Source organism: Stegodyphus dumicola, chromosome 9, assembly GCF_044657685.1.
Source record: "Stegodyphus dumicola isolate Sdum_Otavi_A_Nest chromosome 9, ASM4465768v1".
Classification (NCBI taxonomy): Eukaryota; Metazoa; Arthropoda; class Arachnida; order Araneae; family Eresidae; genus Stegodyphus; species Stegodyphus dumicola.
In genome coordinates, this window is record NC_140776.1 from 65,752,243 (window position 1) to 65,766,466 (window position 14,224).

The window sequence follows — 14,224 nt, forward strand, 5'->3', positions numbered from 1 at the left end:
TTGTTATAAAATCAACTGATCTGGACAGCATACTGATTACTATATTAGAAACGACAAGTGTTCCCACATACTCACACGTATTTCCATGGATGCTGTTTGCAAGGTAAATTTGCATGGTGCGATTCGAAAAATAATTTAAAATTCGTGTTAATTGATTGAAAGAGAAGTGAAAAAAAATATTAAATACTTTTTAATGTTGCTGTAAATATATTCTTAAGGGACAGAGAGCTATGTGAAATAACATTATAGTTGAATGTCTATCACCTTAAAATAATGTGATTATATGCAGCAGATACAGGAAGCTAAACTAGCTTTCTTCGAGAACGAAAAAATGCAGCCGGAGATGCATGAATTCTTTAAGGGTTTTATGTAGACGATGCTTAGGTAATCAGTCTGTTTCGTGTAACTTGTTATCATTCTCTTAAAAAGATAGAGAACGCCATTTTTCTTCCGTTTGAAAAATTTACAAATTGTTTTTCAAGCAACTAGCAATCAAAATTTCGAAAATTTTGCGAAGTACATCAGTCTGAATAATGTCTGTGAAAGTAATAGAGAACACATTATTCTTTATTGTGATAACGTATCCGATGAAATTATCTAATAGCAATTTCTTTTTCTTTTGGGGGCTGAAAATTAATTTAGTTGATGTTGTTGATGCACAACGAGCATAGTTTAATTTATGTTTTAAAATTTCGGATGATAATTTTTATGGTAAAATTGAAGTACTAATAAATGTTTTTGTGGTAAAATGTATGTTATGCAATTTAAAACAATATATATTGTTTAGCCAGTCAGTATATTAGGTTCATTTGTGGCTCAGTGGTTTAAGCTGTGGAGTATTCTTAGTTAGGCCATTTGTTTGATTCATGCAATTGAGGTGGAAGACATTGGTTGCATTGAGTGTTTTCATAATTTGCTTTTAATATTCGTAAATAAATGTGACTCAGATTCCTGTATAAAATTCGTCATGTAGGCCTTTCTTTGGAAATTATTTCCAAGCACTTAAGTTAATTCGCCAAGCAATGAGTACTGATTTCAAAAGGGAAATTTTGCAGGCCTATTCGGTAAATAAGTCATTAGATTTATTATGGGATTGAAACAGGAAATGCCAGCAATGCTCTTGTCTTGATTCGAACTCTTAGCCTCCCAGGACATGGTTAAAGTTACGCCACGGAGGCACGCAGGGTGTTCCCCTCAGAGATTTTCTTTTACATTCGGTTATATCTGAGATTCTTTTAGGCATAGTAATTAAACCGAGTGAAAGTCTTTCTGCCACTCTAGCTATTTCGAAGCTGTTTCTGAACACTTGTGGTACTGAATAATTATAACAACATTAACTTCACTTTTTTTTTTTTTTTTTTTTCCTGAAATCAGACTAAACCTTGAAATTGAAGTGTTCATTGTAATAGGTGTTTTGCTTTACTATAAGACCTATGCTATTCTAATAATGTTTAGACAAGTGATGAGCATACACCATGAGTACAGCACCAAAAATGCGAATTTGGAAAATGTTAGTTTCTAACGCAAAAATGAATATTAAAATTTATTTTCGTGTTTAATTTCGAGAAAATCAATTTACGTCTTTTGCAATATCATATTCTGTGTGCTCTTTTAGCATAATGTGAAACACTAAAAGATATCTAGAAAATGCATATAAGTAAAAGGATATGAAAAGTTAAAATTCGTGATTTTGACTTGTTGCCGACAATGCATTTCAGTTAAAAATCCCAACAAACCGTGTCTGTAGTTTGTCATCATTTATTGATTGTGTGAGAAGACAAATTAGAAGTTAAATTTTTACCTCACATTGGTTGATTTGCCTCTGTTTTATCGTAAAAATGCGATGTGGGCACCTCATAACTTTCTTGTACGGCCTATGAGATCTATTCCGATGATCTCAGAGATTATGTGACTTATGTATAGCTAATGTAAACACACATGACCTCAGAGATCACGTATGTATATCTAATGTAAGCAAACAATGTATTCTTCATCTTCTTCTCTTGCAGAATGTATCTCATTAAGTTATACACATTTTTTTGCTGCACTTCATTTAAACTTATTTCCTCGAATTCCATCAGAGATATACTACTCATTCAATTAATTCATTTGTCACTTCGCGGTTAAGCAAAAAATACATAAAAACTCGCAGAAAATTCTAAAACACAAAATAATCAAATGTAAACAAACAGCGACTTTTAAATTGTTAATAACAGGATAACTAAAGACAAAAAACCTTAATTGAAACAAACAGCATAATTTAGTCACTTTCAAAGCAAAAAGGCACAATTTACCAACATATTGGAGGGCGAAGAGCTCACCGAGCTGTATAAGAGGGTGAGAATATGTAAATATTTATTACTACATTTAAATCTCCTACGGTTATGCGGCATACGGTCTTCAGTTATGTGACATACGTACGTACGTATGTACAGATGTCACAAAAAATCTCCTCTGAAGCCATTTTAAATCCATTTTTCAATCCCTTTTAGAAAAAAAAAAAAAGAGGCCTTTATTCTATTCATACGCATAGATGTTACGCAAAAAAAGTCTTTTAGATGGTTACGAAAGCAGTGAAAGTGGATATTTTCGTAGAAATATGATGCCCGAAATTTTTCGCGACCACAGATCTTCTTTGTCTTGTACAAGAAAGTAGAATATTTTTTTAAAAAAATAATGGTTTTTATTGAATCAAATATCTTGGCATAATTATTAGACGATTTATGCGAATTATAGAAGGTTAATTTAGATTTCTGATGATTTTTACTATTTGAATTGAAAAGGAAAATGTAATTATTGCGATCAGGAGATCAACTAAATTATATTAGCATGCCATTTCATGCTGTTCAGTTTTAGGCTGTTTCTTTAAGCTGTTCTGCTTTGATCTAAACAGCTGGAAGGACAGCTTTATGTTAGTAAATATTATTTTTTAAAGTAGTTTTCGAATTCACGAGAGAATGCGGATATTTCTTTAAGAAAAAAACAGCAGATTTTTTTCTTCCCTCTCGATATATATAATTTCACAGCAGTTTTCATCATATTAGTATATATAGTACTGCATGTTGTCGCAAATGCATTCAAATGAGGCGTATAAACATTTGAATTATTGCGGTTGAAAATTTGAATTGTTTATAAAAATTAAAACATTAAGTTTAATAAGGTAGATTCAGCGCAAAATGTTTAGAAGTGTTGAAACTACTAAATGTAATATTTTTCTTTAGAAAATGTAAATTTTATTCCGTTAAATGATTCTTTATGTAGCAACAGCGAACTTTATTTCTTGTGTGTTGGGGCACTTAATTTGGTATTCTATAGATTCAGGGTCATTGTTTAATCAAATTAAAATTTTGTTTTAATCCATTGCGTTATTTATTCTTAATTAAAATAAACAGATTCTAGTTTAAACTGAATAAACAAAATCTTTGTTTTCAAATTTGCTATTTTACTTTCTAGACAAATCCCATCATTACCAATAATTGCCATTTAGATGAGCCTTAGGTGTATTTTAGCATTATATCTATAACAATTATAGATATAATCTTACTCACATACCTTCCCGTGAAATGTTATGAGTCTTAAAACGAGGGGAAGTCAGTTTGTATAATAACGTATGATAATTCTTTGTAGCTCCATTTTAAGTGGATTTTGGAAATGAGTTTGCTGAATAGGGTAATGTTGCCTCATAGGAAATATTTAATTCATGTATTTCCCACTTTAATGTTTATTGAAAATACTTATGTAATATTTATTGATTATTCTTATTTATGATATCGGGAAAATCAGCAAAAGGTTTCCTGCGTATTTGCTATGAATTTGTTACTCCGCCTCGAAAGTCCTTCATTTAGGGAAAGGCAGAAACAAATTTTTGGTACAATAAATTGAATTAAGCATTTTGTAAAAAATTTATCTTCTTCTATATAAATTATTAACTGCAAGAGTAGATTCAGAATATCTCAGTTTACGTGTTTGAAAGGAAAATTAATTATGAAGTTTAGATCTTTCTGTGTAGAATTTTTATGTGTGTGTGGGAACTAATTAAAATTTTAAAAGAATTTACCCATTTTTAGTTCATTTTGAAAATAAATAAATAAAAGTTAAGGAAATAAATGCAATTGTTGAAATATAAATTCAGGTAATGTCATTATTTCTGTATTTTTTACCATAATGTAATGGTTTTTACCTTGCATTTTGAAGGAATGTATTTTTGCATTGAAATGCGTAATTTAAATATGCTTATCCAAGCTATGAAAACAGAAGAGCTAATATAATTTTCATTGTTTCTTAACATAATGTCTTAAACAGTTGGCATATTGTAGTGTCTCTTAAATAGGGCTGAAGACTCATTAGCTTAAGATAGCTGTAGCAGATTGATTGATTTAAAAAATTAGACTAATTTAGAATGAATACGTTTTAAGCTTACAGTATGAAAGTTTGCAAAAGATTAGTGTTTTATTTTTTGTTTATTTATTTATTAAATCTTATTTTATTATTGAACTGAGAAATGTTTTCAGAAGGTATATTTATTTCGGGGAGTAATATTACGGTTTAAAATTTTAGGCTAGTTTTTTTTTTTTTTTTTTTTTAGTTTATTACTTTTCGTCGTTTAAAGCAGAAAAAAGAAATCTCTTTCTTTTCTTCTCCCCTCTTCCCGTTAGTTAAAAAGAAGAAAATATTTGAAGACTGTACTTTTAGGTTTAATCTAATTAGCATCGTTTTCTATAGTTTTAAAATTATTGATTATGGCACAAGTAATAATCTAGTTGAAGATTATAAGTTTCAAACAAAAGCTTTGTGGGAAAGCCTGCTTTTGATGGCGCTGGAATATTTTTGTCATTATTAAGACTAATATTGAGATAGTAATTCAGGAAGAATTTAAGCGATTTATTTTAAGATTTTCTTATGTAGCGCATCATTATTCTGCCATCGGCAGTTAAAGTATCAACTTTCAGTACTAAATAAGCAAATAAATGAAAATTTGTTTGAAGCGAAAGCCTATTTGGAAGATTGTAAAAAAGTATGTGAATGCTGTCATCTTATCAAAACAAATCTTTTATGCATATTTTAAATCTAGAAATGAACCAATTAATTAATATATTGAAAATCGATTAGCTTATGGATATCTTTACTGTCTTTTTAATCCGCTGTTGCTACGTGTTATTTCTTTTTAACTAAAAGCGGCTGCAGCTCATCTTAGTTTCCCTTTTGAAAATAAAACTTGTTAATTTAAAATCAATCGTTTATTAGCCGAATTGTTGTTTAAAAATTTTAAAATTACATTATTAAGTTTTTTCGAGAACGTTACGTTGAGTTAGAAGCATCTGTTAGAGTTAGAAGCATTTTTAGTTGTAAAACTGAAATCTAAAGAAACAAACCATGATTTTTTTAATGTTTCAATTTTTTCAATGATATTTATTCTATTAAGTACGAAGAAAGAACGAAGGAATTCATTTTTAAGAACGAAGGAAAAGAATTCATTATACTTTACTAAATATTCATTGCACGTATTATGTTTAACTAATGGATTTTGATTTTCGTCATTTCTAAAATTTATCTGTTATTTTTATTATGTTAAATTTATCTGTTATATATTAAGTAAACTGAAAATTACTTATTTATATAATATGTATAAAATAAATTGGAATCACTTAATATATATATGTACTTCTTGAATATGGTAAAGCACACAAGGTCTGTCAGCCGAAGGGAGTTTGCATTCACGGAGGAATTTCTAGGGGAAAATGGCTCGTATTTGTGTTAGATATTCGAAAACTAACCATGCAGCGTTATCCGTTCACCTGGAATGAAACCCAGGTCGAACTCCCTTTATTCAACGGTTTTAAACCCCGGCACTGGTGTGAGGGGGGCTTAATATGTGTAATATATATTTATCAAATCAAATTACACTTAATTAAAAATTACTACTTAGAAGTGTTTCATGTGTGTGCTTGTACACATGTATACACGCACACTTGCACAAAAGAGTGTTACGTTGTAATTTTTGTGCAGGTCAGCATCATATTGCGGTTTTTCCTTAAAAAGAAATAATTCGCTGGTTACTGTTTTTATATTTCAGTACTAATTTTCTTTCATTCTTCCCTCAACTTTGTAAATGTAATATAAAGTATGAGAGATTTTGCATTGTTTGAAATTTACAAGGGCTGGAGGTTATTTCAAAAGAGTAGGCAATTTAAGACTTATTTTCATTTATTCTTGAAGTCTTCATTTCAAAGAAGCCAGATTTATAAATACAAAAGCACAAATTAATTAAACAGTTATTTGTTTATTCTGCAAATACCGTGCAAGACTTTTTAATATTACAATTACAAAACTATTACATATTCAACAACTTCAAGCAAGTGCTAAAATATTTCGAGTTAATTAGGACATCTCATTGTTTGAGAGGTAGTACAGTATAGCATTAACTTCATTGCTTTTAAAACTAGGTAAAGAAGTATTTTTAGGCAAGGTGTATTTTTCCATTACATAAAAATGTGAGTCTCTAGCGATATCTGTGCATCATATGACAAACATTAATTAATTTAGAAATTATGCATTTCAGAAAAATCAATTACAAACAAGTTAGTAACACGAAGTGGAACTTAGTGGATTGAAAGAAAAAGAAGCCTTTAAGAATTATCACAAATTAAAATTAATCTCGCGCATATATATATATTTATTTTTAATTAAAATGCTTTAAAATTAGAAGCAGTGTAGCGATGTACGTTGTATGTTATTCATTGCGTTATATGTAATGTATGTTATTGGCTTTGTATATTAGATGAGTGTTCGAGAAGCAATTCTTAAATGCGTAAGAAATAAATGCATGTACAATTTGTGTACTTTTTTGTGTTTCAGTGAATATTTCTCTTACATATATTGCTATTCGCGACGAATTGGAAATCTCTCCCTTACTTCGTTGCTACAACTCACGTATATGTTCGATCAAGAAATAGAGTTGGATTCAGCCATTTCTCTATCGAAATACATGTAAAGAAATTCTCCATTTTCGGTTAACGTTTCTGTAATTGTATTTCGTTTTGGTAGTTGGATGAAAGTGAAGGAAGAACTGAATGGAATGTCTCTGGGAATGGAACTCAAGGGATACGTGGCTGATTTTTTATGAATTTGTGCTTTAAGTCTGGTATCCTTTTTTATAATTTTTGGTGTAACAAATGTAAGAATCCGTTGGTTTATAATGCCTGGGCACATAAGGTTTGTAGCCCTTTCACGATTGCTTTTCGTCTCGCAGGAAAACTCTTCCATAAGCAAAAGAGCTCTCTTTCACTTTTACTTGCGTGTTGTTTTCCACTTAGCATGATCTTTTCATAGTTTGGATGTTTCTGTGGAATTGTTCATGAGGGTGGATGGTAATGGGACACACATTGAAAAGAAAAGTCTGATAAGAATTTATTTTTTTATTTTAAAGCTGACGTAAATGTATGTTTTATCCTTTGTGTTTTAATGCTAACAAAATTGTTTCTACTTAGGAGATTATCCCCCCCCCGTCAGTTGTATAATTTTTTTTAAATGATGATTATTGAAATGACTCAAGAAATGCTCATAGATCGCTGGAGGAGTATCTCTTAAGAATAGCCTTCTTATAAGAAGTAATCCTGAAGGTGATTATTATGAAATTGCACCCTTGCCTCCCCTTTTTTTGCTTAGTTCAACCTGTAATGGCGAGAGATCAGAAATCCCTGACTCAGCAACCCTGTGGAGGGGGGGGAAGAGGTAAAGCAGTTAAAGAAAATGTAATCTGTGCTCCATACTTAAATTCCAGTTCAACACCAGTTTTAAGCCTAGCAGTTACGATACATACACTAGTTTAAAACGTGTCGGCAGACATTCGAAGATTTAGAATATAAAATCACTGTGTGAGAAGAAGACTTGTTATGATATTACTTAATCATAAATTAATGCCATGTGGACAGTTTTTCCTTTGCTTGCATTGCATTAGTTTTTTAACCAATGTAACAATCATTTTGCGGCCGACTAATGAACTAGTATCAAAATGTTTTCTTTACTTGTATGATTTTGTTTTCTTCGTAGTAGTCTTTTTCGGTTTATTATCTGCATGCAATGCATAGTCGAAATCATCTCATTTTGAATGATTATTCATCATGTGATGAATTGATAATTGCATTCTCTTTTTCTACCCCCGCTCGCCCTCTGTTATTATGAGTTGAATATTTTGCTTTTAATTAGTTATGTTATGAACATATATCTTTTAATAAAGTACCTGTTATTATCAGCTGCTTAATTATATCTAAAACATTTGTTTTCAGTGTATGAAAAATTATTTGGAATTGTTGAAATATTCTAGTGTGCTATAAACGTTCAGCTTGTAAAAGTAAAATATATTCTGTAAAAAGGGAATGAATTTCCTCTGTGAAGTTGTGCGTGATAAAATATTATTTCTTTAAATCATACTTGCATGTTATATGTATTTTCTCTGGCTAATACTTGTATTCTAGCAATATAAACGATTTGTTTAGACATAGTCAGAACGCCAAGAGTTAAAAACCAATTCCCCCTTTTTTGTTATAGGTTGCTTTATAATGTTCTTTTAGCTCTGGTAACATTTAAATAATTGCATCTTTTAACATAGTTTTTAATCCATTTTTTAAACCCACTGTTTAAAATGTCTTTTATATAATCCTTTTTCTTCGGAAACTTTAATATTTTTCACATTTGGTAAATATCTATTGCTCTGTTTATATATATATATATATATATATATATATATATGTGTGTGTGTGTGTGTGTGTGTGTGTGTGTGTGTGTGTGTGTGTGTGTATAATTTACGCATACGTACACTCGCACATATACTAGAAACAAGCCCCAGATAATTTGTCCGTATTGTAGAAAATCAGAAAAATACCAAAGTAATACTGTGGAGAGAATGATGATAAAATCGGAGACGTTTTACAATTTTAAGACCTAGGAAGGGAGCTGGAAGGTTGAGTTTTATATTTGGTAAACAGTGAAATAGTATTAAAAATATTAGAAGCATTAAATTGCAAAGGAAAAAGTTTCAAACTTATTTCTGGAATTAAAATTCTGTATTGAAATATATATATATATATATTATTGCCTTAATCTGGAATCGTCATTACTTTTTCTTGTATTCCTAGCCGAATTTTTCATGTGTAAGCGATATTTCTAAGCTATTTAAGAAATTAGTGAAAATGTTATGAAGAAGTCATGTATCTTCTTTCTGTTTATTAGATATCATGGCGTAGCGAAAGACTTGCAGAAATCAATATATGTTGGATTTCTTTGAAAATGTGTTATTTTAAAAAGAGCAATATAAGTGTTTTAAAAAGGAATCGTTTACCCTTTTAAAATAGGCCACTTAGATGTGTGAAATGTTGATCACGCCTTTTGGGGGGGGGCGGGTGATATATCTTACTTATGAAAGTTTTTCATAAGATGCAGATTAACGTATCATTATGTTCAAATGAATACTCTCATTTTTTATCATAAATGTTCATATTCTGTTCATTAGCAACGTAACATCCAATGCACAGTAAGTTATAAATTAATCGATAAAGATTAAGACTGTCATCAAATTATTTTTTCATGCCTCGCTTCCCACGCACACGTGACCAGCTTTGTTCGGCAGACTTATTTAATTTGGTTCATTACTTTAGGTACTCCCAGTAGACGACGTGGGAATTGCGGGATCAATGAATCAACAACTTTTAGTCGTTGAGAAGAGAATTCTGAGCTTGATTAAGAATTCTTCAAACGTATGATTCTATGGTGGTAATACTAAAATTTGTTATTAATGATTCAGTGAATGTTTATAGTGGTAAATAACTTTGACGATGATGAAAGAGGAAAAAATGTTTAATATTTCATGCGTAGAAATAGTATTTTTGAAGCTGGGTTAGTAAATCGGAAGTCAGAATTCGGAAAAATTATAGATTACAAAGAAATGCAATTACAAACTATGTAGGTACAGACTGAAACAAGGCCGGAACCCAAAACAATTCCGTAGGTATATTATATATCGCAAGGCCTAGCTGACTATTAAACTTCTACTCCAGTTTTGAAGGAGATACCCCAGGGACGCGATCCGGTTTCCCACACCCTCTTCTTCTACCACCAACCTTTCGAGAGTTTCCGGCTCGCCGTGTATTTTGAGTAATCCGTTCTCGCATAGATACTGTACACTTATGAACACCAATGCCTTTCCTGGGATTCGAACTATCGAACCAGGGTCCATCGATACGGCAGTCAACGTCACTAACCACTATACAGGCTCGGCGGCTTATAAACTATACAACATTATTCCAGAACTTAAAACAGCCACTCTTAAGGTGACACATAATTGTTCTGTTTAAGTGATACGGAATTAGAAATAACTATGCGCTAAATATTGATAGGTTAGGTTCATTGAATATGGCAAAGCTCACAAGGACTATCTGTCTAAAGGGAGGAAGCCCTTCATGGAGAACATTTTAAGGGAAACAGGTTCGAATTCACGTTAGACATGGACAAGACCACGGAAAATAAACATCGAACCGTGGTTGAATTCCAAGTATTCAACGAGCTTAATCACTCGGCCATTGGTGGGACCCTCGAATTATTGAGGAAATATTTTCTTTTACCTTTCAAATAAAATATAAAAGTTTTTATCCAGCAATAAAAGTTTTATTAGTCATGTATTAATTACTAATTAACAACTTATTAAAAGACTTTTTGTTGTAACTACTAATTTTCAAAATTGTTTCAACTTAATTGTTTTCCTCAGGTTACATTGCTTGCAAGTAACTGATTTATGCGTGCATATAATTTTTTTTCTTATGCTCCAGTGGTCCTAAATTCAAATTGCATGCAGACCGAATGCACAATCTCAAACCAGCTGACTGGCCAGATTTGTCTTTTAAAAGCAAAATGAACAAATTTATTAGCAAAGTAAAAAAAAAAAAAAAAAAAAAAAAATATATATATATATATATATATATATATATATATATTTATAAAATCATTCATAACAAAAGTAATAATATCGCAGTGGGGGAAAAATTCAAATTTATGTTCATTTTCTATCTGAAATCTAAAGTTTCTGATCTGTAAGACATTTTTAATGGTTACATTTGTAATTCAAAACTGTAAAATTGACGTTGCTTTCAAGTAATTCTGACGTGTTTAATTAATCATTAAATAAATTAATTTAAAATAAAAATAAATTATGAAAATTTTCGAAGTTTTGAGAGAAAATTTATCAAGTGGAATAAAACTGAAAATGAATAATGACAACCTAGACTCTGTCTTATTTATTAATTTTTTCGACGCATAAATAAAAATAGATATGTTTGATGTAAGTAATTTTACACATCTTTATTTTTAACTGTAGTTGACACCAGATGGCATTTGGATTTTGATAAAGTTTGTAGCCTGAGTGAGAGAGAAGTTGCTAGAAATTATCTTTATCACGGACTGTAAATGCTGATTGGTCAATCGTGTTCTTTTCTTAATAATTTTCATCTGTGAAAAAGAGCTGTTCATATATTTTACATTTCCAAACAAAGTGACTATTCTAAGTGCAAAAATTCGGAACAGAATTTATTTGCTTTTTGACAAACCTGAATAAAAATGAATAAAATCAGTATCTTGAGATGTTTGACTAATAGTACATTCAACGAAGAGTTTGTCGAAGAAAAAAACATAGAAGTTTATTTCTCACCATTTTTGTATGTTTTTTGTGGTGCTGAATCCGAATTTCAAGTTTGCCCCCTCGCGAAAGTCCGCTTTCAGAATAAAAATCGAAGAAAACCTCAAAATTTTGGCACGCTTTCAGTTTTTTTGCTTATAACTAAGCATTTATCAAAGATGGCCACTCTATACAAAATTAAAGTAGACAGAATTTCACTACAAAACGCGTATATTAAATTTAATATTCGGACAATCTGAGACACTGCTAGAACGCGTCGAAAAAAGGCCGTGTTTTCGCTGTCCGTGAAAAAAGCAAAATGTTCAAACTGTGCGGTGGAGTCCTAATATCAATGTCATATGCCTGAAACTAATTATTTTCTAAATGCCTGGCATGCTAAGTCATATTAATGGAATTGCCGAACGTCAATAAGGTACGTGGTCGCGATATTACTCTCCTTGCTGCACTGGCTTTCGTTAATTCCATTAATGTGACCTAGGCATACCAGGCTTTCGTTAAATAATTAATTTTAGACGTATGCCACAGCCAACACCTTCTAGATAGTTCTTCGCGACGATGTTACCACAGCACAGTTAAAAGGATGCTTTTTGCATTTTGGAGAGCCAGATAATGGCTTTTTATAAGCGCACGCTACAGCGTGGCAGATTGTCCGAACATAAAATTTAATTTATGCATTTTTTAGGACATTTTGCTTTTAGTAGTCATCTTCGAAAAATTCTTAGTTTTCGAGTTGTAGGTGAAAAACCTAAAAAGGCGCCAACTCCTCCCCATTTTGGTTGTGAAGGCAGTTTCTGGCGAGGTGGCAAATCTAAAATTCAGATTCAAAACCCCAAAGAATATATAAAGCCGGTGAGTTAAAAACTTCTACATTTTTTCCTTGAACCATTTTGAACCTTCGGTGACTAGTGCTATTCTCAAGATTTTGATTTTGAACATAATAGCTTTAAAAATGGAGAAATTATAAAATTATTTCTCGCTCAGTCTTTTGAACGTGGGATTTATTTTTAATATTAATTTTCCTTCGGTATTATTGACGAAAGTGGTACTTATTTTTTATTCAATATATGTGTATTCTAAAAATATTGGCTCAAGATGTTAAGTCATTTGTGTAGTTACGAATTTTCATGTAAGTAAATGTATATGATGAGTCAAAAGCCATTACTTATTTCAGTGCTTATTAAAATTGCATCTAATATTTAGTGAAATAAGCTCGGGGAGGGAGAAGTCAAGAATTTTAATAATCGGAATGTTTTTGAGCGCATACATCAGTGCACTTAAAAAAGGGGGCATTAACACTTGAATTAGAAATGAAATTGTTGATTTCAGCTAAAGTGATAACTTTGGGGAAGAGCATATGAATATGTTTTACTTCGAATTCTACTGCGTCTTCCAAATATTTTAAATGCTGCAAACTTTTTTTTATTAATTCCAATTTGGAGTTGTTCCCTTTTTTTATTTGGCTAGTGCGTTGTCTTAGGTTGGAAGCTATCGAGGATACTTTCAATGACGGCTCAATTACTCTTCGTAACTCAGGCACAAAAGGACAAAACGGCGCCTTTAATATCTCTCGCACTTCACCCTGCTGTGAGGGGGAAGGCTGTAATAAACTCTGAGACAATGACAGTTTTGTAATGGCCTGAGGTTTCAGTGCTGCTCCTTGCTGTTTCATGGCCATTATAGAGTATTAAGAAATGCTTTATTATGAAAACCGTAGCACATGCATGAAATGTGTTGAACCTTTTCAACAGACATGTCTCAATATCTTATTTCTTAATATTTCAGTGGGATACGTGATTTATGAATGAGAAATGTTCTGTACTCGACGCAGAATAATAGATGGTGGTATTTGATGATTTATTTACTGCGAATTGCGGTCATTAAAATGTTTCTGGTAAATTACATTCACGATGCGATAAAAATATGGTCTGGCGTTCGTTAATATTCTCGATATCTTCTAATATCTCGCACTATTACGAATTTCATTTTCTTTATGTTCAGGTAACAGTCATTGTAGCTTAAGTATCTTCATTGAAGAGGGATGTAAAGTTCTACTGCCTCAGATGTCTTCATAAGTTTGACATCGCGATTCCCCTGCATGAAACATTCGTAATGTGATTTAAAACTATCACATATAAATGTTTTAGATTCTTATACACAGATATAAATGATACCTTGGTTTGTTTGTTTTTGGTTTGTAAGCGGAAACTAAGAAAAATAAGTATGCGTCATAAAAAATTTCGTAAAGAATTTTAAATGCAATTTCTTGCTTCTGTGTTCTTTTTAACTCTAATCATCCCCTTTTATTTTAATAAAGTTGGACATTAGCTTCCTTCTGTGTAATAATATCGGATATCCTGTATGTGTTTGAAGAATAAAAAGCGGTTGTGATTTAATTAGTATCTTTTTCTGTAATATTTGTAATTCGGCATCGGATGTGATTTTAAATGTCAGTACCATCAACGACTAAAAGATATACAAAAGAAAAAAGTGGCCTGAGACATTACATTTATTGGTGGTATTTATACTTTTTTCGCGTCATTT

General features: G+C 31.2%; 2 protein-coding genes across 3 annotated transcripts in view; one reads left to right on the forward strand and one right to left on the reverse strand.

The window, feature by feature from the left end:
* Positions 1-14,224, forward strand: part of LOC118195958 (midasin) — a 589,327-nt gene that overhangs the window by 225,928 nt on the left and 349,175 nt on the right. The gene's annotated exons all lie outside the window — the stretch shown is intronic.
* The window catches only part of LOC118198373 (uncharacterized), a 75,677-nt gene that overhangs the window by 20,765 nt on the left and 40,688 nt on the right, over positions 1-14,224 (reverse strand). The gene's annotated exons all lie outside the window — the stretch shown is intronic.